We start from the raw sequence: 25,522 nt of genomic DNA on the forward strand, positions 1-25,522 counted from the left end.
GAACTTTGTTTGGGGAAGAGAGAAATAATTCCATTTTGGAAATAAAAGGGGGACCTCTTTTTGCATCACATCAGTCATTCCCCTCTTCGCTTGTCAGAGAGAAAACTTAAAAGGGGAAGGTAAGAGACTGTTAGTAAACTGTTTGAAAAAGAGAGAAACTCAATGAAAACAAGGATGCCGAACAATGAGTGATGGTTGCTAAAGACAAGAGGTGAAAGATGAACGCCAGAACTCAGAGGAATGATTAGACAGATGAAGGGTTTTAAAAATAACCCCTCACTCATCAGGGAGAGATGAAAAGCAGGACTGGAGGGTCCCTTATTCCACTTTCGGCTTCTCTGACATTTTTCTACCTCCCCCCTCTCTCTCAATGCTATTTCTTCTGCTTCTCTCTCTTCAATCATCTTTCTTTCAAATTCAGATCATTCCTCAATGTCTCTTGAACTCAAATCGCCAGTCTTTTTGGCTGTACTTCTGTTGTTTTTCTCTCTTCTCCCCATGTCACTTTGCTTTCTCCCCTCTCATTTTGACCTACAGCCTGCTGCTTTGGTCCACTTCGTTTGATGCCTCTGTACTCAGAACCGCCTTTAACACCACGCATGTCATACAATGTTATGTTACACAACCCTGGCTTCTGATCCCAGGACAGTTCCAAACACATTGATCCTCCTCAGAGCAGCCAGCTACTGTACCAGTCTCATCTAGGGCATATTAACTCTGTCAACAAAGGATGACATTGTCTTTCTGTACTCAGCCAAGCCTCTAACCACGAGTCCATAAACACTGTCTATGATAGTAGAGCTATCATAGATAGGTAGAAAGGATTGACCATCCTCATTCTCTTGAAACGACCGATACCCAACCGATTCTGCAACCTTCCTGAAAGTGCACGTCTCTGAGCCTTACTGTTTGTCAGAAAGTGTGTGTGTATCTCTTTGTGTATAGCAAGTGTGTGTTTGTGTGAGCCCATAGATTGCTCCATTTTCCTATAACTTTCCGCATTCATCAGTCTCCTTTCACAGTTTTTCAGCGTGAGCAGATAGGGACAGAAGCTGTGGCCCCATTTGTTCTAAAAATAGACCAGTCTTTAGTGTCCCTAACACTCGGCTGGACCGGCTGACGCAGCGATAATTGGAGGGAGCTGAAGGCAACAGTGAGACATGGGAGTGATTACTGAGCAAGAGGGTTTTGAATCACAGAAGTGCTTTTCTTTCTGGGCTCTGCTCCCTGGTGGACATGCCACCTAACAACTAGCCCTGTCAGACTTTAGCAAGATTTCAAGTGATTTGTGTGTGTCAGTGTGTGTTTGTGTCAGAGCAAGTTGATGTATGCATTTGTGTGTGTATGTATGCGTGGTGTGTGTGAGTGTTAGTGTGGTTGAGAGCCTCAGTCCCCCTTCTGCGGCACTTTGAGAAAAAGGTTGTGTCATGCCCGTGGTGAGGACATCCCAGAGCTGGGTTTCTGTGGTTACTCTCTCCCTGGACAGCCGGCTGTTGGGGAATCGATACTTTGACCTCCAGTGCTGTTCTGTGCCAACGTAGAAGTGCATAATGGGAGTGCTGCAGGTGCTAGAGAGTGAGAGCTAAGTGCCTGTTATCACCAGAGATGTCATCTTGCCACATGCATCGGAAGCCGAAACGTGACTGCTCTCTTCTCCTTTATCGCTATACTATTGTATAGTCTCGTTCTTTTTCTCTTTCAGCCTCCTCTTTTTCTCATTGCTATTTTGCGTTAGCTCTGCTTACCATGGGCCGGATACACAAAACATTCTTAAGGAAAAAAATAAGAAGTTCATAAGATAGTAAGTGCAATTCCTCAAAATGTTCTTAGGAATTCATAGTTTTCTTAGGAACTTCGGAAATATCTTCTTTGGTAAGCCTTTTTGACAGAGATGATAGGATTTGGCCCACTATAATAAAGTGTTGATATTTACATTTATTAATCTGCTTTATGTCTCAAGATTTTTTTTCTCACACATTATAGCCATCAGACTAGCTATTTCAAAAACAAAAATGGATAACCAAGGAAAGCGCAATAAAAACTTCAGCAAACAAGAGCTTGAAGTGATGGTGGATGAAATAGCAGCTAGGAAAAAGATTGCTGTTGGCGACACTCGAAAACTGCGGGGTCCCTGCAGTGACCAAAAAGAGAGGATGGGAGAGTCTGTCTTTGACGTCGGGGTATGGCAAGGGACAGTGCCGCCGCCGTAAAAAACAGTGGTCCAACATTAAGTCGACAGCTAAGAAGAAGGGAGCTGAGAAACCATTCATGTGAACCAGCTGGAGTAGAAGGTGTTGTCCATGATAGGAGAGAAGGTGGTAGAGGAACTGTACGACCAGTAAGTTAGCTAGCTAACGCGTAATGACATTACAGCCAACATAACTAACAACGTTAACGTTAGCCATGTTCTTCTTTGCAAATTAACGAGCTAACGCTAGTTATTTAATACTTCTACAATATTGTAATATATTGTTAATTATGAGCTAGCTAGATAATGCACGTTTAATTTGTTTTCTTGCTGTATTTAAATTGTCCGGTAGCCAACTGTGTCTGTGGCAGTGGCGCAAGAAAACGTTCATAGTTACAAAAGTATCCATTCGTCACAAGACAAGGGTTTAGCTGATTGAAAACCTTGTAAAGGATAGGTGAAAACCCCATAATCAAACAAACACAATATTCAGAATGTACAAAGTGGACATTCTAAACAGGGTCAGTATAATTTCAATGTCCTCCCTTTCGGCTTAAGGTATGCCCCATTTATCAAATGATTTAAAACTAGGGATGCAGATATATTGGTGAACACATCGGAATCGGCTGATATTAGATAAAAATGACAACATCGGTATCGGCCTGATGTCTTGTTTAACCTCTATGGGCTTGCGTCCCACCTACTCAACAGCCAGTGTAATCCCGTGGCGCGATATTCAAATACCTCAAAAATGCAAAAACTTCAATTTTTCAAACATATGACTATTTTACACCATTTTAAAGACAAGACTCTCGTTAATCTAACCACACTGTCCGATTTCAAAAAGGCTTTACAACGAAAGCAAAACATTAGATTATGTCAGCAGAGTACCCAGCCAGAAATAATCAGACACCCATTTTTCAAGCTAGCATATTATGTCACATAAACCCAAACCACAGCTAAATGCAGCACTAACCTTTGATGATCTTCATCAGATGACAACCCTAGGACATTATGTTATACAATACATGCATGTTTTGTTCAATCAAGTTCATATTTATATCAAAAACCAGCTTTTTACATTAGCATGTGACTAGCATTCCGACCGAACACTGCCGGTGAATTTACTAAATTACTCACGATAAACGTTCACAAAAAACATAAATTATTTTAAGAATTATAGATACAGAACTCCTCTATGCACTCGATATGTCCGATTTTAAAATAGCTTTTCGGTGAAAGCACATTTTGCAATATTCTGAGTAGATAGCCCGGCATCACAGGGCTAGCTATTTAGACACCCAGCAAGTTTAGCACTCACCAAAGTCAGATTTACTATAAGAAAAATGTTATTACCTTTGCTGTTCTTCGTCAGAATGCACTCCCAGGACTTCTACTTCAATAACAAATGTTGGTTTGGTCCCAAATAATCCATTGTTATATCCAAATAGCGGCGTTTTGTTCGTGCGTTCAAGACACTATCCGAAAGGGTAAATAAGGGTGACGAGCATGGCGCATTTCGTGACAAAAAAATTCTAAATATTCCATTACCGTACTTCGAAGCATGTCAACCACTGTTTAAAATCAATTTTTATGCAATTTTTCTCGTAAAAAAGCGATAATATTCCGACCTGGAAAGCGTGTATATATACAAAGAGAGAGAAAATAAAAACATCTCGTGCCCTCGTCTGAGTCTCAGAGTACTCTGACCAGCCACTATCCAAACGCGATAATGTGTTTCAGCCTGGGGCTGCCTCGATATCATTCAGCTTTTTCCCGGGCTCTGAGAGCCTATGGGAGCCGTAGGAAGTGTCACGTTACAGCAAAGATCCTCAGTCTTCAATAAAAAGAGCCAAGATGAACAACAACTTGTCAGACAGGCCACTTCCTGTTCAGAATCTTCTCAGGTTTTTGCCTGCCATATGAGTTCTGTTATACTCACAGACACCATTCAAACAGTTTTAGAAACTTTAGGGTTTTTTCTATCCAAAGCCAATAATTATATGCATATTCTAGTTACTGGGCAGGAGTAGTAACCAGATTAAATCGGGTACGTTTTTTATCCGGCCGTGTCAATACTACCCCCTAGCCATAACAGGTTAACCTTGATGTGAAAAACCGATATCAAAGCTGACGTACATACCTATATGACGTAATGACGCCATGTAAAATGTTGCACTACACATGCAGCACAGCATTCCTAACCTAGCCCACAATGTCTGCTGTGTGGGTTGAGCAGTCAACAAGTCGAGCAGTCATTTGAAAGAGTAAGAACATTTCAGCGAGACAACTCAAAGGCAAAATCCATTAACGCCAAGATAATGGAATTCATTGCCCTTGACAATCAACCGTTCTCTGTCGTGGGTAATGTTGGCCTTCGCGACTGGTCGAGCACCGGTACACACTAATGTTACCAAGTGCGCTATTGTTCAGATGTTGCCCTACTGGAGTTACACAGTAATAGCGTCACTGCTATTAGTTTCACAACACACTATGGAACACCATTTGGGTCTTTGCGTGTCAAAAAAGATACACGTCAAATAACACTATTTGACAATAACACTATGACGCGTTAAATAAGCTTTTAATTTGACACGTTTCTATCATAGAATGTTGTGTGTTCTGAATTTGCACGTGCAAGCCAAGCGCCACCACTACTATCAGTAGCAGTATCAAAGCTGTACAAAAAGGTCTGCAAACTAAAAAACACCAGCTAGGAACAATGTGTTTACAATACCGCGTTGGTAGTAAAGCATTATTTGTTCGACCGCAACTTCTGGGGTAGCTAGCTAGCTTTAGCTTGGTACCTAGCTAGCACCAATACAACCAGCCTGAAAACAAATGACCAGTAGAAATTGCAGTCATTTTCACTATTCTTAGCAATGATTTAGGAATCCTTGTGAGTAAGTATTAACTAGGTAACTAGGTTCGCCTATTGAAATTGAACTTCAGTTCATGAAAAATAAATAGCTAGCCAGCTACTTAACCCTGTTGCCCAAAGCTAACGTTATAAGCAGCCAGCTAGCTTCATCTGGCTAGTGAGGCTCGACCTGACCGGGTTATGTGTTGTGAAGCTAGCCACAATAAGGATTAGGCACAATAGTGGAATTTGCAGTTTGCCTTCAAAATAAAAGTACCTCTTTGAAAGTGATGCAGAAGGTTACAAATAGTGTTATTTGACGTGTATCTTTTTTGACATCCAAAGACCCAAACGGCGATCCATAGAAATCCTGGTTGAGAATGAAATGACTGAACAACGCAACAGCACAGCAAGTAAGTGAAAGAAATAGGTGTGGATTATGTTTTACTGGTAATGGGGACAAACGTAAATGCCAACAAAATTACTTTTTGGTCAGTGTGGTGTGTGTGTGTGTGTGTGTGGTGTGTGTGTGTGTGTGTGTGTGTGTGTGTGTGTGTAACCTTTATTTAACTAGGCAAGTCAGTTAAGAACAAATTCTTATTTACAACCCGGACGACGCTGGGCCAATTGTGCGCCACCCTATGGGACTCCCAATCACGGCTGGATGTGGTACAGCCTGGATTCAAACCAGGGACTGTAGTGACACCTCTTGCACTGAGATGCAGTGCCTTAGACCGCTGCGTCCATGTGTGTGTGTGTGTGTGTGTGTGTGTGTTAACTATTTAACTGTACTAGAATGCTTAAAAGGTCGCTAAAATGTAAAATATCAGTTATCGGTATCGGGTTTTATGGCAAGGAAAATATCAGATATCGGCATCGGCCAAAAATGCCATATCGGTGCATCACTATTTAAAACTGACCCTATGTTAACCACTCAACTGGTTGTTAGTGAGGAAAGGCTACCCCTGCAATTACATTTGAGAATCATCTCACGTGCTTTTCCAGTGGCCTGATTTAGCGTCAGCACAGCTGAAAATTCAGGTGAGCCAACATTCTATCCAAATACTGACTAAAATGAATTGCTGTGGCACAATGGCTGACAACTCGTCAACACTCTGGCTCAAAACTAACAGGGTTTCCCCACACCTGGGCTGAATGGTCTACCCATGCCTCTGTTGAGTGTTACCGTGTCTATTTTCACCTTTACTCTCAGCGACCTTCCCTGTACAAAGCTGACCTCGGTACACCTACAAGTGCTACAGTCTCATTCAAACCCACACAAAGGGTTCTGCCAACATGGCTGATAGGAGGACAAGAGCCGCGAAGAGACCCGTCTGCCCGCAAAAAGAACCTCTCCACAGCCCGTCAGCTAACCAAGGCCGTTTAGTCACTCAAACGGACTTAACGAAGGTTGAGGGCAATGGCGTAGTAGAGCTGACATTGAAGTGTGCTGCTTTGTGCGCCTGTGTCATTGGGCAGCCACGTCCTTGCCTGTGCAAACTAGTGATGGGGGCGAAAAAAAATCTATAGTTACATGTCAGGATACTATTTTTTACGATATATTGTATCATTTTGACAATAATCGCAATATTATTTGTGCGCTAGTTGGTTGCACCAAAACTCCTATATTTTTCCTTCATAGATTGTTCTCCATCTTCTTTTTAAATAGGGCGCCAATTTGTTTTAAGCACTTTTATTGCCATGGCTGATCAAAACTTGTTTTCTCATGGCTCTCTTTTCCCTCCGCAGCAGACATATGGTGAGCAATATGTTTGGAACATCAAATCGCAATACATATAGAATCATGAGAATCGCAATACATATCGTATTGGCCCCTAAGTATTGTGATAATATCGTATCGTGAGGTCCCTTGGCAATTCCCAGCCCTAGTGCCTTTGAGAGAGATCAGAGTAATATCGTTAGGGCCACACACAATGGACTTAGCTAACCATGTCTCCAGAGCTTATACAAGTACTACCACTTTAGATATTTTGCCAGTAACTACATCACGGTTGTGATCGACATTGCTATAGAGGGATTACAATACTTTGGCTTTGTGACTTTTCTGATCGAATAAAGTGCATTATGAAATCAAAATCGCTAGGCTGAGAACAGAAGTGCTCAAAGTGAAATCTAACCATGTCCTGCAATAGGAGAGAAACTAGTTGATACTCACAGTCTAGAATCTGCTGAGACCGGCAGATGCAGTGTCCAATCAGTCAGTATCGTCGAAGTTCAAAATGGTTCAGGAAGAAGAGAGGGAGGTGGGGGTGGACCCCCGCAGAGTGGTCCTCAGCAAAGTCCTGTGATAACAAGAACAACATTTAATCAGAAACGTCGACTTTTATAAACACACAACAAAATGGCCCCATCTTGTTTTCGCTTCACCCCTCTGACTGTCCAATCCAGGGTTTGCGATTGTGGTTAGGGAGACAGAGTGGGAGTGAGAGGGCCTGCTAATGTAGCATATAAACATCCTGATAAACAGATAACCGGGAGACATTAACAAATCCATCTGTTTGAGGTGCAATGGAGGCCAAGAGTAGGGCTGGGTGGTATACTGTATTTTACGATATACCAGTATTGATGCACGGACCGGTTTGGGTTTTTACTTTACCTTCTATAACGGTATTTGAATGTTTGTTTTATTAAATGTGATGTACCATGTTTAATGTACATTTTTATACTTTACTTCGCTACTTGAGTCATCTCTCTCGGCTCTGTCTCTCTCCATGCCGCTTTCAACACAGACCTAGCCCCGCCCCCTTTCACTCAAGGAGCGCATTTGTTGTTCCTCTACCATGAGACACTTGCGTCCAGTCTGCATGGTCAATGCAGCACATGCAACAATGTTGATGACAACGATGCTGTTTCCACTAAGCTTCTTAATATAAATTCACTAGCGTTCTATAATTACACTGTTAGTTTGTGTTTCTTACATCTGAAAACAGCTGGTTTGTCTTTTCTTAGCAAGTTGGGCCTAAATCTTGTTAGCTGCTAATGCTAATCGCTAGTCTACTGGCTAGCTAGCTAATAAATGTCAGCGCAAACGTAATTTGCTATACAGACTCATAATATCAGTGATGGTGTAGACATAAATCAGCATGTTGTTTGTGCAACAGCATTTTCAAAATCAAAGAGGAATACTGTACATGAAGCATGAATATGTAAGCTACATGAAGTAGCTAAGAGGAAACATTCAATGTAGTCAAAGATTCTAGGGTCCTCTAAGAAACACTTAACACATTGGTTCCTACCCTGACACAATAACTCCTCCCTGGCATTTTCATTCGTTGTCATGTCAAACACCGTATTCAAGTGCCCACTATTATATTCTAACTATAGAATTAAAATAATAGTTATATTTCCATGATTCCACAGTTCACCCAAGTGTTTTACTCTAAATATCAAGTCAAATTGAAATTGCAACATTCGGTTAAAAATATGGCCTAGATTGTTTGCCAATACTGTGCAGCCCTACGTGGCAGTGTGGAAATGATCTCAAATGAGTGCAGAAAATGCTGAAAATGACTTTCGGTTGAAGTTGAATTGAACAGTATAAAACAAATCAGAATGGACAAAGATCCATTGAAATCACTTAGAATGTATGTGTTGTTACCGTATGGTCACACACTACTCAGAAAGCTACAATTAAAAACATAAAATACGGCCAAATACCGTCATTTGTTTGGTAAATACCGTGACATGATATTTTAGCCATATCGCACAGCACTAGCCAAGAGTGGATGACAGTCAAAACCTCAATGGTGACCTCAACATGGTCCACTATTAGTAGGGAATGGCGGTCAGTGGCATTAGGTTTGACTGACGACATCCACGTAAATAGATCTGTATCATAAAATGATGCCACAATCTGGTTGTCGGCAAATTGAACTATTTTAATTCCAAAAAATATAAAGTAAAGAACTATCATTAGAATAACATAATTGCTTACTGAGCTATTAGATGAACCTCTTAAACAAAAACAATCAATGTTAAAAGTAGCCTATTTCCTGGATTTGACATACTAACTTTTTACTGGAGGGAACTTTTTTGTTGAATAACCTTTACTAATCAGATTTTTTAAAGGAAGTCTTGGTCCAATTATAATTGAACTTGACTAACGAGCGTGAGCTCAAGAGTTAAACACACAACGAAGACCCACAGGAGACTGGCTGAGGCTCTCTAATCTAATTTTACCAGAGGGAAACATGACCACTGAGGTGAGTCCAGAGCAAACCTGCTACCGTAGCAACCTGCTAGCAACGGCAACCCAGAGAGACCACCTGGCCAATAGGAAGCCGAATAAGAGACGAATCCAAAGGCTCTAAGCCCTCAGGCCTGTAATGGCCCCATTGTTATGATCCGGCGTCCAGTTGTATTATCCTGTCACTGGCTTTTTATCTTGTACTTTCTCCAACAAAACAATGTTTTGTAAGGTTTTATCCTGATTTGACCTACCATTGTTTTGGCGTTTTGCCCATGCTGCCTTTCCCATTCTCAATCGGTCCGTCAGCTCGACTTCCTCTGAGTCAGGATTTGTAATACCATTTAAAAATATATATATATATATTTCACAACAAGCCTAGTTGTTGCCTTTCTGTTGATCTACCATTTCTTTATCAATCAATCTTTCACCCAAAGTACACACTGTTTCTTCGTTCTGGTGCCCTTTCATTTCAGAAATGCCTTTGTTTATATCGCTTGTCCAACGATAATGGCGTTCTCTTTATGATATTTTTACACTGCCAATGGGTTTTTAGTACATCATGTCAAAACTTAATTGAGTGTTTGATGCATGCTTAAACAAGTTGTCTACAGTATCTGTCTTGTTGTTTGATTACTGGATGAATTGGTTGTTTGCCTGTCGCCGGGCAGTTGTCCAGAGCTGGGCTTTCAATGGCTTAATGTGTTTGGCCAATGAATTACTCCACTGATGTATTTTGGAGATTTATTGAGAGTGGTTTGACTTTGGGAGAAAATAATGGCATGCTAAGACAGATCAATGCAGCTTGCTTGGTCATATCTCCAGCCATTCCAAAGACATTCTGCCTGTCCTCATAGACGGAACGTTTGGCTAATGAGAGATTTTTCCTGTTGATTCCCAGTTTCACTCTAGGCAAGGCAGTAGAAAATCCTCTACAATAGGTCACCAATCTGAGAGCGGGATTGTGTAAAAGGGTGTGCCTGTGACATCTACCTCTCATGGCCAACATGCCTAGAGTGAATCTATCTGGATTTTTCCATGAGCTGAGCCAAAGACCAATAAATAAAGGAAGAGCGGGAGAGAGGTAGAGAATAAGAGCAGGCAGCAATGGGTTGATGCAGAGGTAAAGAAAATGGAAATATGAAAAAATTATGCAATGGACTTAAAGCAGCCTTTCTTAAAGTAGGGGTCACGAACCACTTGGACCTGTTAAATGGTGGGTTGCGACGTGTCAGAGTAAATGTATAATATTTCATTAATTACTGGAATTGATTTGGCCAAGTGCATCTGCACTCTCTGTTTAGCAGCGGTCTCTGCTCAGTTTGGCAGCTGCGCGAGAGGGAAATGCCCGTGTACTTTGCGATTCACCTGATTTTTTTTCTGCAGTTTCCTTGAAGATCACTCCGCGACACACGATGTAGCGCTGTCAGCCACTGACTTGTCATTCCCACTCGCCATCACTCACCGCCATCATCAAATGGACTCATGCTAGCCACAAGTTCTGACTGAGCTCAATTGTCGTGAAACACAAACACAGGGATGAGTTTCTCTCTCTTTCATACAAACTTTGCGAATTAACTAGGAGCACCCACAATGTGTTTTGTGTGGGGAAGTGGTTAACGTTAGTAATGTGTCTCTCATAACAAAGAAATTAATAAAACGACACATCCTGATCAAACATCCACAGCATGATGGTAAACCCAGGGAGTTCTTTCAGAACAGGGCAGAATGCTTCAGGAAACAGTGCTTCGACAGTGGAAAAGTAAGTCAGCTAGCAAGGCATTGTTGTAATTTTATAACAGGTGATGGATAAGCAGAAATAAGGAAATACTAACTAACTCTCATAGTAGTAGATGTGAGTTTCTTTTTCAAACAATCCTCTGACCTTGTACACAGCTAATAGCTAACGTTAGCCAAAGCAAGCTAGCTAGTTACTGATGTGCAACCCTTATTAACAGTACAGATGAAGATGAAAAAATGATCAGGCCTACTGTACATCTCACTATAAAAATGATTGTTGAAAACTAGTCGAGGTGGGAACTGTTGCTGTTAAAATACAAGTACTAATTTGTTTTCTGAACTGGAATCAACTGATTGAAGCAAGATGCTTTTTGAGGCAAACACTCACACAGTCCTGGGTTGCTCATCTACTGCAGGAAGCAGTCTCCTGCCTGACTGAGAAAGCAGTAGATGTTTTGATCCAGTTTGGCACCACATACAGTGAGGGAAAAAGGTATTCGATCCCCTGCTGATTTTGTACGTTTGCCCACTGACAAAGAAATGATCAGTCTATAATTTTAATGGTAGGTTTATTTGAACAGTGAGAGACAGAATAACTACCAAAAAAAATCAGAAAAACGCATGTCAAAAATGTTATAAATTGATTTGCATTTTAATGAGGGAAATAAGTATTTGACCCCCTCTCAATCAGAAAGATTTTTGGCTCCCAGGTGTCTTTTATACATGTAACGAGCTGAGATTAGGAGCACACTCTTAAAGGGAGTGCTCCTAATCTCAGTTTGTTACCTGTATAAAAGACACCTGTCCACAGAAGCAATCAATCAATCAGATTCCAAACTCTCCACCATGGCCAAGACCAAAGAGCTCTCCAAGGATGTCAGGGACAAGATTGTAGACCTACACAAGGCTGGAATGGGCTACAAGACCATCGCCAAGCAGCTTGGTGAGAAGGTGACAACAGTTGGTGCGATTATTCGCAAATGGAAGAAACACAAAAGAACTGTCAATCTCCCTCGGCCTGGGGCTCCATGCAAGATCTCACCTCGTGGAGTTGCAATGATCATGAGAACGGTGAGGAATCAGCCCAGAACACCACAGGAGGATCTTGTCAATGATCTCAAGGCAGCTGGGACCATATGTAACAGTGTAGGTTCCGTCCCTCTCTTCGCCTCAACCCGGGCTCGAACCAGGGACCCTTGCATACATCAACAACTGACACCCCACGAAGCATCGTTACCCATCGCGCCACAAAAGCCGCGGCCCTTGCAATGCAAGGGGAAACCCTACTTCAAGTCTCAGAGCGAGTGACGTCACTGATTGAAACGCTATTAGCGCGCACCACCGCTAACTAACTAGCCATTTCACATCGGTTACACATAGTCACCAAGAAAACAATTGGTAACAAACTACGCCGTGAAGGACTGAAATCCTGCAGTGCCCGCAAGGTCCCCCTGCTCAAGAAAGCACATATACATGCCCGTCTGAAGTTTGCCAATGAACATCTGAATGATTCAGAGGACAACTGGGTGAAAGTGTTGTGGTCAGATGAGACCAAAATGGAGCTCTTTGGCATCAACTCAACTCGCCGTGTTTGGAGGAGGAGGAATGCTGCCTATGACCTCAAGAACACCATCTCAAACATTATGCTTTGGGGGTGTTTTTCTGCTAAGGGGACAGGACAACTTCACCGCATCAAAGGAACGATGGGCGGGGCCATGTACCGTCAAATCTTGGGTGAGAACCTCCTTCCCTCAGCCAGGGCATTGAAAATGGGTCGTGGATGGGTATTCCAGCATGACAATGACCCAAAACACACGGCCAAGGCAACAAAGGAGTGGCTCAAGAAGAAGCACATTAAGGTCCTGGGGTGGCCTAGCCAGTCTCCAGACCTTAATCCCATAGAAAATCTGTGGACGGAGCTGAAGGTTCGAGTTGCCAAACGTCAGCCTCGAAACCTTAATGACTTGGAGAAGATCTGCAAAGAGGAGTGGGACAAAATCCCTCCTGAGATGTGTGCAAACCTGGTGGCCAACTACAAGAAACGTCTGACCTCTGATTGCCAACAAGGGTTTTGGCACCAAGTACTAAGTCATGTTTTGCAGAGGGGTCAAATACTTATTTCCCTCATTAAAATGCAAATCAATTTATAACATTTTTGACATGCGTTTTTCTGGATTCTTTTGTTGTTATTCTGTCTCTCACTGTTCAAATAAACCTACGATTAAAATTATAGACTGATCATTTCTTTGTCAGTGGGCAAACGTACAAAATCAGCAGGGGATCAAATACTTTTTTCCCTCACTGTACCTATGCAAGTCAGGGTTCTCAACTCTGACATACTTAAAAAAACAAGTACAGAAACAGTCAATGCTGAGTATGACCTCAGTGTTGTACTGTCAAAAACAGAGCCCAGAATAGACATGTTTGTTGAAAACTTCAACCAGCCACACACCTCTCATTAGGATTGTGTTTGTGTGTGTTCTGTTACTCATCTGTGTGATGTAATCAATCAGTTTATTCCAGTTCATAATAAAAAAATAGGTATTGTATTTTATCAGCAACATTTCCAACCTAGACAGATATGTAAGAGTGTTTTTAATGGGGAAAATAAACATGAATATATATTTAATTTCATTGTTATTTGTTTTTGACTAGATTGTATTTGTTTTAGGCATAAGGACAATGAAATGTACCGATATTTACGTATAGTTGCATATTTTCCTTGCGTCCCAGGAAAACACTGCATTTCTAATTTAGGTCCCAGGCTGAAACAGTTTAAGAACCCTTGACTCAAAGAGAGATGTGAGGAAAGGGGGGGGGGGGGGGAGCAAGAAAGACAGGAAAAAATAAGACGAGACAGAGAAGTTGAAGAAAAGTTCAACTGAAAGAGGGCAAATACAAAGACAAAGACAATCTACATACAATAAAGTTCTGAGAAAGGAGGCTGCAGTCCTAGAATGGGTTTACGATTGGCTGATGCAGTGACAGGTGTGTGTAGGTGTGTGCGTGTTTAATACTTTGCTGCAAAGTCACTACAGAGAGTTCAGAGAGGGTTCATCTGATCTTGGGTTTTTAAGCCAAATCATATCAGCACAAAGAGATGGCGTAGCCCAACACAGACAATATCTCTTTGCATAGACCCTGGACACACTCCAGCTGACTAAACTGAGCCATACAAGATTTTTCATCAGCTGTAAGTACAAAAGACAACTATCCAGGTAATAGCAACGTGTGTAATGACAGTGTCTTTGTTCATCTCCATTTAATTAACGCATTTCAAGTTTGATATGATAGTGCTCGATGCTGTGTATACCATCAGATTTTTTTTTTTTTTTAAGTCTTCCACTACTTCCACAGACTTCCACTAAAGTGAGTGCAAAGACGAATGAGTGCTCCAGAAAATGTACTCTGGATTAGTCCAATGTTCAGAAGTGACCTGGCTGGGTGTATGAGCACCTATTTTTCCCGCTAGTTTGAGTTCCTAGTTCGAGGTGCCCATTTTCTCATTCATCATTGAGCCCATCTGCTCTTCAATCGGACTTAAACCACAGGTACACTTCTCTCAATGTGTCCCTCAAGAACAAAAATGGCTCCTCAAGGAGATTGGGCCTGAACGCTAGCAGACATGATTACGTGACCAATGATAAATGAGTTCTAACGAGTATCCCAGCCTGCCTTAACAGAGTCCCTTTTCTCAATCCGTCCCCGTAGCAACACTGGGTCGTAATGAGGCTCATCCTCGTTAGGCCATGATTCATTGACTCCACTCCTTCTCTGACTTAATGAACCTCCGCTTCCTTCCTCCTCTCTTTTCCTTTCCACTCAACTCCCCTCTAAATGTCCATCCCTCTTTCCCAAGCACGACCTCCTCGCCAATCCTTCTGTTTGTATTAGGCCTCCTGACTTTCTTCCTGTCTCCCCGTCTCGCTTTCTCTCCAGTGTTCTGTCTATTCTTTCATTCTTTCACTACTTTATTCCCCTCTTTTTCCCTCTCTCTGCCTGTTCGGTCTCTTGTCATCTTTTCTGTCATTTCTCATCCATCTCTGTCCAACAGCCTGACAGTTAGGTTGGAACCGTCACTTGTGATCAATGGGTGTGACCTCACTTCCTGTTAAGAAATTCAATTATTCACTTCTTCCTGTCGCCCAACCAATCAGGCCATTTCCAGTCTGTCACAGAAGATATTAGTTCCGACTGAAGAGTGCTGAACATCCTTGCGGAATAACCATAAACAATCCAATGACTCACAAAACCATGGCAGAGAGCATTTTATCATGGGAGGAATGTTACAACTTTACACTAGACAGTTCTAATGATACAATACCGCTGATATTTTGTGGATGGGACTCAGGGGAGAGAATGTCTGTTTTGTTTGTGTGTGTGTGTGTGTGTGTCCGTCCAATGGAGATGATGCATCTCAGTCCCTCTTGAAGCCATTTGCTTGTTGCCCTTGGTAACAGGTGGTGAGGGACCTCTGCTTAACAGGGTGTAATAAGAAATCAAAGTCATCACTGCACACCGGGTGGAATGATCGATACGCCCTCCACCAGCCATACTGGAAGGACACGGACACACACACACACACACACACACATCAGAGCCCCCCGTCGCACAGAGCACTACTATAACCTCATCTTAACAGATGTCGTACTCAGCTAGGGTCAATGAGGGGAATACAAGAAGCTGATTGGCTGAATCACTGATGGGATTACAATCATAGTAAAGGTGGAGAGCAGAAAGGGCACGGTTTACCCTCCCATGAACCTACAGAGCTTTTGGGGGTTGTCTTGAGGTTGAAACGATGGTGGGTGGGTGGGTTATTCAAGTGGTTGGGCTTGAGCAAAAATGTTGTCGACATACATTTTTTGCTTGTCTACTTTTCAACTCACATGCTGACCAAACCGGACAAGCGCCTGCGTGCGTCATCGTGCGCAGGTTGATTTTGTCCCCCCACACCAGACACGATCAGGACACGCAGGTTGATTTTGTACCCCCACACCAGACACGATCAGGACACGCAGGTTGAAATATCAAAACAAACTCTGAACCAATTATATTACATTTGGGGACAGGTCGAAAAGCATTAAACATTTATGGCAATTTAGCTAGCTAGCTTGCTGTTGCTAGCTAATTTGTCCTGGGACATAAACATTGGGTTGTTGTTTTACCTGAAATGCACAAGGTCTTCTAGTCCGACAATTAATCCACAGATAAAACGGTAAACCGAATTCCTTTCTCGTCATCTCTCTTCCTTCCTCAGGCTTCTTGTTTACTTCTTTGGACTTTATATGGCGGTTAGCAACCAACTTTACGGTGCATTACTACAACCGACTGGAGTGTAGACGTCAGTTCATCGTTCAATCACCCATATGCTCCTAAACACCAATAAGGAGATGGCACATGCTCTTAAAAACCAATAAGGAGATGGGAGAGGATGGACTTGCAGTGCATTGTGCGTCACAAATAGAATGTATTTCTATTTCAGCACCTGGCCACGCAGACGCTCACGGATGCGACGTGAGCGGTGTGGTCAGCATGTCACACATTGGCTGTTGTTTTGTTTAAAGATATACAGGCTTCATGACAAGTCAGTCCTCATATTCTCTGCCCCAGTTCTAAAGGGTCGAAGAATAAAAATACATTCCTATATATACCAACATCAATAAAGCCTATTTTCATACACAATTTAGCAACGATATGCCACAGGGGTTAATCTAGGGACCCCTCTGTTTTCCACGGGCTTGTCTGTCTGTGTGTTACCATTTTCGGACGTCGCAGGAGATACTGTAGCGATGAAACAAAGATGATGAGATGCGCTTTCACTGTGATTTTGCTCTTATCGTCAGCTGGGTAATCAGTATGGCTTATTGCCTGATAACAAACAATGGCCGGGCGAACAGAGACACAGGTTACACTTGATTTTTGTGAGGCAGATTACGGGAGTGTATGTTGCAGAGGGATTGAAAATAAACAACAATTTGTGGCTGTAAAGTGTTTGCGAGTGTACACGTGTATGACCTTTGGCCTCCTATTCCCGAATTTGCAACCCTTTTCTAAGAAACTGCACAGTAGCTGATAGGAAGAAAACAACATCACGGGTTGTACGATACAAGTGTGACATTTTTTTTATGTGTGTGTGTTCCCATCTAAGTACAGAGAAATACCATGGTGTCTTACTGGGAAACGAGACTTCTACAAGATCAAAGTGAGGTAAAAGCCAGACACGTTAGAATCAAACGTTTACATTTAGCTCAACATAGATTGTGGATACACTTTTGAAAGATTTCTTTTATCAGACTTTGAAGTGTTGTGTTCAAAAGGAGGAAAAGGGATGGGTTTTTTCTGAAGCGCGCAAAGGGGGAATTGTAAAGGTATGTTAAAGCCGTGTAAAGAGCGTCCATCTCAGGTGCCCCCTGTGGTTCACACACCCCATAGTGACCTGCAAATATTTTATGTCAATGTCACACAGATATTGACATAGACACACAGACAGACAGGCAGGCAGGCAGACAGGCAGGCAGACAGGCACTCACAGCCCATCCATTTCACCTATAAGCAAAACTGTTTTTCTTCCATTGGAGCAGACTTAAAGGAGGATGCATTCCAACAGTAAGGGCTTGAACAAGATGTCAATCAGGATTGAGCAATTAACCCCATTTATGGGGCAAATTGTGATAAGGGGATGAACAAAGCAAGGTCTCATAGCTCTTTTGTTGCCACCTGTCTCTCCATAGCTCTCATACACTGCAGTCCTATAGAGGAGGGAAAAAATGGTTTTGAAATGATGTGAAGAGAGGATGAACAAAGATGTCATGAGAAGAAAGAGGGAAGATAAAGATAAGAGCGAGTGTAAAGAAAGGAGGAGAGAACATTGAGAGAGGGGTGGAAATGTGTAAAGAAATAGAGATGAAGAGGAAGAAGAGTGGTAGAGAAGAGGAGATAGGGGGAAAGAGAGAGAGAACGAGGGAGAGTGGAGAGGGAGCGAGGCAGAGAGAGAGAGAAACAGAGCAAGAGAGCAGCCAGCCAGAACTAATTGAAGACCTACCGCTGAGGCAGAGTGGGCGTGGGTGCCTCTGTGTTGCCGGGAGCAACTGCTCAAGGTGGTTGTTGCCTCCCCTCTACCCCCCCTCCTCCCCTCTATGGCTGTTGATGGAATGTGCTAATTGGATCAAACGGATTACAGATGTCTACGGGCGCTGGCTAAGTGTGTGTGTGTGTGTGTGTGTGTGTGTGTGTGTGTGTGTGTGTGTGTGTGTGTGTGTGTGTGTGTGTGTGCGTGTGCGTGCATTATTGTGTCCCTATGGGTGGTTTTGTGACTTTTGGGAAATTGTATGTCTAATTCTCAGAGAACGGTTTCAGATGTAACCACTACTCACAAGAGGGACATTGTGTATCATGCGATATTGTGAATATTTGTGTGTGGGTAGGCATGCATACCATGTCTGAACATTGGAGCAAGTCTCATAATAAAGTATTGTATTAAAAGAGTTGGTGTGTGCCAGTGTACCAAATGTGTATACGAGTACAACATTACAGCTCACACATTCATGGTCCATAACAATTTATATCCTATGAAAAAACAAATGATCCTCAGTGTTTCACCGTATAGTTCATTGAATGCTACCATAAGCCACATTTAAAATCCATAGCTCATTAAACCAATGCTCCTGCACACTATGTGTGCTAGCCAAAGCCTCTCACCCCTGCAACTATGTGCATGGGCAGCGAACCCACAGGAAAAACAACACTTCCCTTACAGTAGTTCCACATCTGTTGGCCAGATGACAGTCATACTACAGTAAGAACTCTATCCCATTAGCTTTCATCACTCCAACTCGCTGCCATATTTAACATTTCAGCAACGAGTATTTGAATAACAGTTAGCACTCAGCTGATATGAATAAACAAAGCTCTGCTCAGTTGGCCGCTCTAAACATCAGCTGTGACTGTGCTCTGTGAGCTCTTTGTGCGAGTGCTTGGTCCGGCCAACCCTAACACTTCCACGGGATCTTTGTCTTTACCAGTTTTTAGTTGAGTTGTAGGCTAATGGCTGTACGTCCTACATAACATCCTCGTCGTCAAAATAGCTGAATAACATAGAAAATCATGAGTATAGAAATCCCAAAAAGACATAACGTGAGATAATGTGAATCCCTAATCCAGTTCACATATTGTGTCATCTTAGCAACTCAACCCTCTAAGCCCTCCCATTAACAAATGCACAACTACATTGCTATTATCAGCTCCGTGTATAATTGGCCCTTATGCAGAGATCTAAGATTAGCTTACCCTTTCCACATCCTAATCTTAACAAATTAGTGATCAAACGCAAAACTGACCTTTGATCAGTCTATCGATGACTAACTCCAACTGCCTATGGCTATTATGATGTTGTGAAAGATTTAGGTCTACTTCCTGGTAAACGACTGAGGATAGATCAGGCTCTGGTAAATCTCTATACAAGACTATAGCAGAGATTATGGCCTGTAGTGAATTAAAGGGGATGAGGTCTGCCTCAGAAAGCCTATATTCAATGCTGTTGTGATGTTTCTTAAAGGGATATGGAGATGTTTATGCATGCATTTAGTGAATGAATGACAGTTACTCATGATACTTCATTTGTGTATGTGTTGTTAAAATGACATTCATGTTCTACAGTACATTAAAGACATACTGAACGAATGCACATTTACACGCAGACATGCAGGTAAAAGATACCGGTCTACATTGTAAATACATCGTTTACAATGTCCATATGTGCACTCACAAACCGTGATGCATCTTCCACAGGTGAATCCAAGATGTCAGAGAACCATTACGAAGTGAGCCTGGAGTTCTAAATCGTCATGTCCTCTTGACACACACACACACACACACACACACACACACAGCCTCAAGCCTCACTGCTTCCAAAACATCCCAAAACAATTGTCACCAACCAACACAACCCATAATAATAAGCGCCCTCTTTTAATTGGCTCCTCAGGAGTTTGAGGCATTTTCTAAATTGGCTGAGAGAGTAGGTGTGAACTCTCTTGAAGAAAAGGCCCCCCTAGCAACCCCATTAAAGAAATGCTGCCGACTGACAAGAAGACTTGCCACTGCTGGTGAGAAGGCTTGTTTGTCGGTGTCTGGAGTTTATTGGACGAAGAAAATGAAAACAACAATAACATCCGCTTTGCTTGACGTCACAAGCAGCGTGTGTCAAAGAAACTTTTCAGACAGAATGCCATGTTTTGACATGGTCCACTTTATGGCTGCTTCGTCAAGGGCCCCTGTCATGCAAAATAGTGTCCCCCGGCCAAATAGTGTCGGGGAGTTCTAGCATCTGTTGCTGGGGCTGTTGCTAGAACTTGAAATGTTCTGACCGGATTACGTAATGAACCAAAGCGTCCGCTGCTATGCTGGTTGCTTGGCTCTATTTTACCTCGTCGCGAAGGAAGCAAGGAGGACGCGGGCAGTTGTAGTTCTATTTCACCTCGTAAGGACTCGCTCAGTCCGCGCAAAATTATTACCTCAGAATTGCTCTCCAAGGATGGTGTTTTTGACGGTGACAACCTGCTGCTTCAGAGGACCGAAAAGATTGGAAAGAGAACACTCGTTCTTAACCATATATGTGTCTTTATATAAGAAACTATTATTAAATATGAATAAATAATTTAAGCTATGAATAAGTAATTTAAGCTGTTTTTTAGATTGACGTTGCTAGCTTCTGTACTTATAGCGTTAACGTTTCCAACCAGGTGAAGTACTATGAAGGCACCACTGATCTCGACAAGAGGTGCAACATTCAGAGAAATTCACAATTCAGGGTAACAGTTAACTTCTATTAGATAACTGGACGGATTTAGCTATGCACAACCATTTTCAACAACAATTTTCCATCTAGCTAGTTAGTCATCTACATGATGCTAGCTATACATAGTTCAGTGCTGTCTGCTGAGGGGAGGATGGCTCATAATGTTTAGAATGGAGTAAATGGAATGGTATCAAACTCATGGTATGTGGTTGATACCCTTCCATTCGCTCCATTCCAGCCATTATTATGAGCCGTCCTCCACTGATATAGTTATATGTCTGTCATATTGAGGTGTCTAGCTAGAAGTTACACCTGATCGATCAACTGGATAGGTGTAAGCAATTATGGTAATTCCAAATTCCCATTAACTAGGTTTCTTCCCTAGACTGACACAGAGACCGGGTGGGGGTAGGGGGTGAAAGTGAGAAAGAAAAGATTAAAGTGGGAGAGCGAGAAAGACAGCAGTGGAAATGTACTTAGACTTGAGTATTTCAACAACTCTTCTCTTCCAACTTGTTAGGCAATCATGTGTACCTCCGGGGATAGATGGCCAGACACACAGGAGGGTGATTTTTACTAAGAAGGAGAAAGGGGCCGTGCTGACCGAGATGCACGCTGGTCATTTCGGAGTGAAGCGCATGATTACCAAAATCAACCTACGCTTCTTCTGACTGGGAATTGTCAAGGAGGTGGACAGCTGGGCAAGTGAAATAACTTTTTGTTTATCAATCACATTCTATTATATCAGAAATGATTATGATTTCAATGAATGTCATATCAGAGAGCACACAATGTTTACATCGGTTACTTTCTGCTTAAAGGTCAGTACCCTGTCTAGCCTGCGAGAAACGTGAGAGGGCAAGACTGTGGCGCCGGAGGTGAAGCCCATCTGTAACGATGTGCGCTGATAGTCGGGAAGCAAGTTAATGGGAGTGTTTTAATAAAATAAACATAATACAAAACAAGAAACGCTAACAGCACACAGACATGAAACAGAAACAAAAAACGCCTGGGGTCGGAATCAAAGAGAGTGACATATATAGGGAAGGTAATCAGGGAGGTGAGTCCAGGTGAGTCTGATGATGCGCAGGTGCGCACAACGATGGTGACAGGTGTGCGCCATAATGAGCCGCCTGGTGACCTAGAGGCCGGAGAGGGAGCACATGTGACACCATCAAAGTTGTTTCACCATGGCACATGATCGGTAAGTGTCCCAATTCAAATTTTGCCCTAATAAGTAGTTTTGTAATGGTTGCTTTATTTGACCACAGCAGAGTTCAATATTATAGAACTGGTGTGTGTCAGTATCCTTACAAATATGACAGTTTGCATACTGTATGACACAGATACGGGTAAGAATAAAATCATCTTCTCTCTAACACTTTAAATGTCAGGGTTGGACCTCAGACTCTTCACGAAATCCAGGAATGGCAACAGCTGGTGTCTGACGGTGACCGATCACTTTACCAAGTGGGTGGAGGAAATACCCATTAAGGTCAGTAAATGAAGAGTATGTGGTTAACCCTAAATTCCATTCTGTAATCCATTAAAAAGGGTGCTTGGAACCAAAAATAGATTTTCGTTTTGTACGATACCCATCAAGGACGAGACTGGCGAGGCCACCCACGGTTCTCCTGAGGTCATCTTGAGTGACTGAGGTCATGAACGCTGGATTAACTATTTGCATTTGCACACAAAATAACTTGAAGCTAGTTTTAGTTTCCCTAACACTGATTTTTCTCTGTCTTTCTAGGGTTACCTCGGTGGAAGCCAACAATCTTCTACAGTTGGAGCAGTTGCACGGTCGACCACTGGAAGCACTGACGCCCTACACTTCGGTGAAGCCCAATAGACAAAGTATGTTAGGCTTTGGTTGACATTCGAGAAAGCAAGAAATTGTAGTTATTTTAACTAGACAAGTCAGACAAGAACAAATTCTTATTTAGAATGACGACCTACCCCGGCCAAACCCTACCCTCACCCGGATGACACTGGGCCAATTGTGCGCCGCCCTATGGGACTCCCGATCACGGCCGGTTGTGATACAGCCCGGGATCAAACCAGGGTCTGTAGTGACGCCTCTAGCACTGAGCTGCAGTGCCCTAGACTGCTGCACCTGAAGGGGTTAGGTGTAGACCCCATACCTTTTAATGGGTTAATAACTTGTTATTAACAAACTGTGAAGTCTCCTTATGAGACGTGTTTGTTAACCTGTTTTGAGTGCTGTGCCCTGCAGACACTGTCAGAAGGAGGAATCCGCCTACGCTCATACTCTTCCTGTCTGGGTCCCACTGTGGCTGGCTGAGAAGACGACTGGGTTTCTGAGAATACAAAGCCACCGCAGGCCTGATGGAATTCACACCTGTCAGAAGATGCTTAAAGACTCGCCTGTTGTGATTGTCACCTTGTTGTGACCCTGTGTCTGTGGTGAAGTGTCGGATTTCGGTCGAGCAGGCTTTTGAGCTATATAAGTGGCAAGATGTCTTAGACACCATGCAGAAGCTGGGGAGACCTATCATTTACTGTACTCTGTACCAACTTCTGCCTACAATTTATTTACTAAAGGAACATTTTAATACTTCAAAAAAGAGTCTGTGTTTCCTTTCTACTAATAATATATATCGTTTAATAATTATATAGGCCTGATCATCTGTTGAAGAAATTGACCAACACACCACTCGGGAGGCCTAAAATGCTGAGCTTATAAAAATGTACCTCTTCAATTTACTTCTCCAAATGAATTTACCTCTCCTGTGATTTGAATGAGCAATACCCATTGTGTTATCAGCAGCACAATTTCCCAGATCAAGGCTAAATAAATCCAGCTACATTTGGCATTGACCTGCACCGCTTTCTGTGTAAGTGTTACATTTTGAAGCACCGAAGTGTTCCATTGTCAACAGTCGATGGTCCCCAGGAGGTATCCCATCCACCAGAACCAGTGAGTTCAGATCAGTCTAATTCTCTGTGCTCGGAGTCGGAAGGGAACCAGCTTGAGGAAGGCTATGCCTTCCAAAAGTGTTAAAGTACATGTCTCCCATTTATAACACTGCACTAATCCATCAAATTCTCACAGAAAAGTGTAACCTGCTTGTGTGTTTGCTTGTTTATGTCTCCGTCTCCTACCCTGTTCCCTTTAACTCTGCTCCTGTTCTCCAGGACCTAGGGGGTTCTAACACCCAGATGTGGATCCACCTGATGTCCTCCATTACCAACCATCCTCCAACTTTTCATTACATCAGCTACTGTTATTGTCATGTTGTAGTTATGTGCTAAGCAATGTTCTTGCTCTGTCATACTGGGCACATAATGTGAGATGCACAGATGAACTAAAAACACTAGCACTGCAAACACTCAGAACAAAGAGAACAGCAGTGCCTGGATTTCGCAGTCTCCCTCTTCAAGTCCCCCTTCCCAACTGGCTGACTGTTGAGAACAACCTCCCATCCACACAGCAACCACCTCCTCAATATTCCACACACCAGAATTCAGTATTGTAGTCTGATTACCATGTGAGTGTACAAAAATATATATTAATGACTGTACCAAAAAAGATCAAAGTTTATGTATTAAAATCTTAAATATTGCCGGGTTGGTTTTCACAGCTGTTTCGCAAGGTGTTCATTATTGTAAGTTGTAAGGTATCCTTTGATGTTATTTATTTGTTCCACATTATTCATAGTTGTATCCTAGGACCTACAATATATACATATATATATATATATACATATATATATATATATTCAACCATAAGGGTGTGCTAATGAGCTAAACAAAATATTACAAAAAAAACCTAATAGAGGACCAGTGAAATGATATTATTTCAGTGTAGACGAGGTAAGGGCAGGTTAAAACTAAAAACAAGACGGACAGACAAGCCGGTGTATGAATCAAATGGATTTGCATATGAATGGAGTGGAAATTAGCTGACTTCCTGGTCTGTAAGGTAAGTAACTTGTCAAGCAGGTCACACGTTTTCTTTCCCATTTCCGAAACGTAGCAACGTTTAAGACATGCACCCAAAAGTAGTTCAAAGTCATTCTTTCATTTTATTTGCAAATTATCACGGAAATCAGCCTTGTTTGCATACCGATGATGAAAATAACATCATTTAGGCTATAATGATGTCAAAAATTCTAATGATTAGGTCATCACACTGTTGATATAGCAACGGACCCTAATAGTTCATTGAATCCCATTGTGACGCAGAGGGGGACACTATTTATAATGACAGGCCCTCTCCGTACTGATACAGTATGGTGACAGATACGAGATTAAAACCAGAGCCCCCTGTGTGTGTGTGTGTGTGTGTGTGTGTGTGTGTGTGTGTGTGTGTGTGTTTCTGTTAACTGTATGCCCTCAGTGAATATTCACACCCACGCGTTGATATTTACCCAAACTCCTGCCGATGCATCCCATTACCCTTCTAAAAAGCCCCTCACTGTCACTCGGCAGTCACCTGTATAAACAGACAGTGCAAGCGCCAATCCAAACACACACACACAGATGCACAAAAAGTCACATACACACACACACAAGCAACAAAAACACCCCCATATCTGTACCACTGACTACACATAGGGCTCTGGGCTACATTACAGAGACAGAGATGAACTGATGCTCACTGGAATATAATGCATCATCACGATAGGTCATTTAAAAGTTCCTGCTAAATGATGGTAACATATATTCAGAACTATTCTCGTGGAATAGTGTGTAATCTTTAAC

The 25,522-nt window shown here is 42.3% G+C and overlaps 1 protein-coding gene across 3 annotated transcripts in view; it reads right to left on the reverse strand.

Annotated features, from left to right (window-relative positions):
• The window catches only part of LOC106569916 (semaphorin-6D), a 128,774-nt gene that overhangs the window by 44,027 nt on the left and 59,225 nt on the right, over positions 1-25,522 (reverse strand). For all 3 annotated transcript variants that reach the window (XM_045694702.2, XM_014141649.3, XM_014141648.3), the window contains one exon: positions 7,225-7,351. The gene's annotated coding sequence lies outside the window, so the exon portion shown is untranslated. The remainder of the gene's footprint in view (positions 1-7,224; positions 7,352-25,522) is intronic.

The sequence above is a fragment of the Salmo salar genome, chromosome 14, assembly GCF_965601325.2.
Source record: "Salmo salar chromosome 14, fSalSal1, whole genome shotgun sequence".
NCBI classification, from domain to species: Eukaryota; Metazoa; Chordata; class Actinopteri; order Salmoniformes; family Salmonidae; genus Salmo; species Salmo salar.